A 5,186-nucleotide genomic window follows, 5' to 3' on the forward strand; every position below is an offset into this window, starting at 1 on the left:
CTAAACTAGATAAGTCCTTTTCTACCTACATTATTAACAATCATCTCAAGGTAAACATGCATCTTGGGGGCACTTCAACTTTAATACATTTTGTATTCTCATCATTATTATTTATTTTCATTATTTTCATCATTTAACCATTGGAGGATACACAGTAATTTATGCCTAGTCACAATTTTGTCATGCTATGTTTGAAATGAATATTTGAGGCATTAAAACTAACCTATTTGTTTAATCCTCCCTTGCCACAATACATTTTTATTATATAAAATGCATTTTTAATGCAAGATAGAAATCTTGGGTTTGGTAGGGTCGGTTAGTTATTTCAGAGTGATTGTTTTGTTAGGTGTTTCTTTTTTATTTGGCCAACATTAAGATATTCATCCATAATCAAACCCAGAAATTTTGTAATTTAGGTTTCATGTTATGATTCCAAGAGCATTTTCTCTATAATTTCCCAGTTAGAATGACTTGCAAATAAAAAGAAGTCAAGTTCTTTTTAAGACTATACCACATTCATGTCTTATCCTAAGAGAGATAAGATAAAATGAGAGCCTGAACATGCAGAGAAAGAACACACCCCTTGTCTTGTAGATCCGGCTCCATTTAACATTGGAGCAATGAGATCATCCTCTCACTTAAGGTATTTGACCTGGTTCCAGAAGAATCTCAGGCCCAGGCAGAATCTTAGAAGTTGCCTCTTCTATCCGATCCCTCCTACTCTCCAATCGCCCCCATCCCCACCCCGGATCCATCTTCAATGTGAAGCAATTTTAATGTGGCAAAAACATCAAGAAACCACACTCAAATGGCCAAATACTCATCACTCTATCATTTATTTCACTAAAGAGGGACTGAGTTTGGCAACTCCGAGGCAGCTCATTGAGTCAGCGCTGGCTGTGTCCGGCCCCATGCTACATGCACTACCTGCCCACGCTCTTATAATCCTGACGGCCTCCCTAAAAGGCACATGTTATCTTCAGTCTATTATCTTCAGTCAGAAGATTGGGATCTGAAAACCTTAAGGTCACAGATGGCCAGAGTCATCTGAATGCCAAAGCTGTGCTCTGACGGAAGCTACGGTCTCGAGCCCTATGGCAAATCAAGGAAAGATGGTGGAAGGGAGGTTATCCTAAGGCAACGAAGTCCGGAGAGGGTTTGCAACAGCATTTCAGAGCAGATGCCACACCAGGGCCGGGGCCCCTGGCTATGGATCTGAGGCAGCGCTGGGCAGCCTCAGCTGTAGGGCTGGATGTCTGACACTCCTTGTGTATCTACTTTTCTGAGAATAATTGCACCGACTGTGGGGTTTTGTGATTGTTGTCAGAAGTGATAGAAACTCGACCTAAAGGCGGTAAGACAAAAGAGGGATGTCCTTGGAATGTTCATAAAGCTCGGAAGGGCAGCTGGGCCTCAGGGTCAAATGAATCTAGGCCTTGACAGCAAACCAGGACTGCCTCTCTTCCCTCTGCATGTTCCCTTCCTTTCTTCAGACCAGCTTCCTTGGCACGGCCTCGGTCACATCCAGCTGCAGTCAGGGCAGCGGGGCGCCCGGCTGGGTTCTAAGAGGGTGGAGAACGGTTCTCCAAAGGAGGGGGCATCATCCCAGAAGGGAGAGGCGCTGGGCTGATGGAGTTTCAGCTGCCCCCTGCACACACTACCTCTTCATCCTCAACTCTTGTTTCTATCTCTGTGCTTCTGCCTCCCCAAAATTTGGACTCTCTTCTACTCTGTGGTTCTTCCACGAGGCTTCTGAACTCTTAACTGTGGTTCAGCAAAAAGTGTCCTGGCTCAGCTCCACACTTGGACAGAGCTGTGTGTGCTTGGCCTCTTCACAAGGCACCTTGATCAGCTGTGGTGGGACAGGTGCACACAGACCCTTTACCAAGCTACCAAGCTTGGCTGCTGATGACGACAGTGCACTCCATCACGGTTGCCATGGCAGGCACCATGACTTTGCCTGCATTTTCCTAGTCCTTAAAAGTCCTGAGAGATAGGTCATTTTACAGCTGAGGAAATTGCATCTCAGAAGGTAAGGTAAGGGACTTCCCTGGTGGTCCAGTGGCCTAAGACTCCGTGCTCCCAATGCAGGCGGCCCGGCGTTCGATCCCAGGTCAGGGAACTAGATCCCCACATGCCGCAACTAAGAGTGTGCATTCTGCAACTAAAGATCCCTCATGCTGCAACAAAGGTCCTGAAAGCCTCAACTAAGACCTGGTGCAGCCAAATAAATAAATAAATTTAAAAAAAAAAAAAAGAAAAGAAGGTAGGTAATTTCCCCAACATTGCACAGCAGTGAGTGTCAGAGCCACGACTCAGAGCCAGCAGCAAAGGCCGGGGCCACTGCCCTGAGACCGCAATGCTTCTCACAGCCACACCACTTCCATGGCAGGATTCAGGGCATGAGGTCTCCTCCAAAGTAGAACTCAATTATTTCTACCAGCATCCACACGTGCAGGGAAATAAGTTTCCAGGTGAGAAACTGGGATTTCCTATGAGAAAGACAACAGAGACCATCTAGTAGGGTCAGAAAATGAGTTAGGAAAAATCCAAACTTCAATTTTTACTCCCATAAAATAGCTGATGATAATCTTTCATTTTCAAAGGTAGACTTTTGTTTATTTATTCATTCAGCAAATCATCGTGAAATCATGCCTAGGTATTTTCTGAGCGCCCGGCCCTGAAAGACACACCACCACCAAGAAATGGCCCAGGAGCTATGCTTCCTGCACTTCTCGCATTCGGCCGGCAGAGGGGGAAAGTGCCAGCTCTGTGCGAGGCGGACAACCGCCTGCTTGGGCAGCAGCTGAAGCGGGTGGGCAGCGACAGAAGCTGGGCGGCCACAGAATGCCGGGGACAGAGTCCCAAGTGCCCTTTCAGGTGTTTGGAGGTACCATGAGGGATCTCCAGGAAGATCTGAGAACAGTCCTGAAGAATGGTCCTGGGAGGATGAGGAATGAACAAAGGAAGCCCTGGATACAACCTGCCCTGCAGACAAAAGGGTCAGAGGATTTAAGAACTGGTAAGGACCTCGGGTGAAAAACAGAGTCTCTTTTGACCACAGCCAAGCCCTGAATGGTGGGACCCCACTTGCAAAGCACCAACATCCTGCTGTCCTCAGTGGGAGGGAAGGAAGTGTTCCTCCACACTTCCACTATATCAGATCATCAGGGTGGAGGAAGGCTTGATATCTGGATTTGAAAAGGAAGTGCAGGAGCATACAAAGCCATGAACCGTCAGTCCCCTTGGCAAGTTCACCCCGGACCTGCCGGTGAGAGAGCTGAATCCTAGGGAGGATCTTACAGAGGATATCAAAAGGCTGATTGAGGGCTTCCCTGGTGGCACAGTGGTTGAGACTCCGCCTGCCGATGCAGGGGACACGGGTTTGTGCCCCAGTCCGGGAAGTTACCACGTGCCGCGAAGTGGCTGGGCCCGTGAGCCATGGCCGCTGAGCCTGCGCGTCCGGAGCCTGTGCTCCGCAACCGGAGAGGCCACAACAGTGAGAGGCCAGCGTACCGCAAAAAAAAAAAAAAGGCTGATTGATTAAGAACAAAACCTGTAACCCCAAATGACCCCTTTCTACTATAAAATGAGATTTGGGGGAATTCCTAACATCCTCCCTGGTGCATATATTCTGGGTTTCCTGGTTTTCAAGAGCTGAAAATTGTAAAATCAGCTTTTCCACTTCCTTAGCATAAGCTGTTATTGATCATCTTGTTTTCAAGGCAAACACACACACACGTACAGGAAAATTCAAAATCAGAATCCAATGAGGCACCCCAAAGAGTGAAGTTTGCTGTATATAAATTTTTTTACTATTTTAATTATTGTTTATCAAATTAGAATTTGGCAATAAACATCACTTTTCATAAAGACATTACCTATATATTAACAAATCAATCGCTTCATTCAGTCTGGTAGCTTTGTAAGAATCCATGACTTCAGTTTTTCAAGCTCAGCTTCGCTTAACTCATGGTAAACACCTGGGAAACTTTGAGACTGTGTGCTCACTCCTAGAGATTTTAACACTGAGTTTGTCTCTTCACCCCAAGAATGAAGAACTAACTCATCTGCGGTACCATGACACTGAAATAATTCAGGAAAGACACCATCACTTTTCTGAAGAGGCTGGTAAACAGCAGATGTCTTATTCAGAAGACTAGAAAGAGCAAGTACTCCTGCCACATCTTGATGATTTCTGTATATGCTAAATGCATTGCCACGCACCCTCCCATAGAAAGTCCTCCTCCTGATATTCTGTTCTTCTTGATACCACTTTTTACTTCACCATCAGTCAAATCTGTAAGCACCTGACACATTACATCAATTGATTCAAGGTGCTCTGGGTAGTCATTAGATATTTTAAATCTGTCAAACCATATACATTGGAGATTCCTCCTTTCAAAGAAGTATATGGCCTGGGAGGAGCTGTTAGATAACTTTTATGTGTTGGAATGTTAAATCTTGATTTAAAACTTGCTTGATCCATGTTCTCAATCCTTGTCCAGAATCACCTGAGCCGTGCAGGAAGATCAGAGGGGCGCTGTGCCTCGCAGCCGGCAACCCATGCAGCGGGGCAGGCGCCCTGAACCCGAAAAGAGCCGCATGACTGCCGCCACGACCCTGCTGCATATAAATTTTAAGAAATTTAACCAGGATATGAAGGAAAGATGGAACGCAGATGATGACAAATGACTCTGTTAAAACTGAATCACACAAGCACGCCCAAGGTGTGGGGAACAAAGGCACTGACCTAAGTAAATTTGGCAAACAGGCTTCTGGCTGGATTCTCTAAGGCTCACAACTAGAAGAATAAATACACAGCATAGTGCTCTAGTAGGAAACCTATTTCTCACAGGGGTATGTATTCAAACTGCATGTATGCTAGGGCTGAGACATTGTATAAAAATATTATAGGAGCTTCCGTGGTGGCACAGTGGTTGAGAGTCCGCCTGCCAATGCAGGGGACACAGGTTCGTGTCCCGGTCCGGGAAGATCCCACATGCCGCGGAGCGGCTGGGCCCGTGAGCCATGGCCGCTGAGCCTGCGCGTCTGGAGCCTGTGCTCCGCAACGGGAGAGGCCACAATAGTGAGAGGCCCGCGTACCGCAAAAAATAAATAAATAAATAAAATTTTTAAAAAAATAATTATTTATATATATATATATATATATATATATATATTAT

The 5,186-nt window shown here is 45.9% G+C and overlaps 1 pseudogene; it reads right to left on the reverse strand.

Annotated features, from left to right (window-relative positions):
* Positions 1-3,888: 3,888 nt before the first annotated feature.
* Positions 3,889-4,607, reverse strand: LOC103073739 (lysophospholipase-like protein 1 pseudogene; annotated as a pseudogene).
* Positions 4,608-5,186: the final 579 nt, after the last annotated feature.

This window comes from Lipotes vexillifer, unplaced genomic scaffold, assembly GCF_000442215.2.
Source record: "Lipotes vexillifer unplaced genomic scaffold, Lipotes_vexillifer_v1.1 scaffold153, whole genome shotgun sequence".
NCBI lineage: Eukaryota > Metazoa > Chordata > Mammalia > Artiodactyla > Lipotidae > Lipotes > Lipotes vexillifer.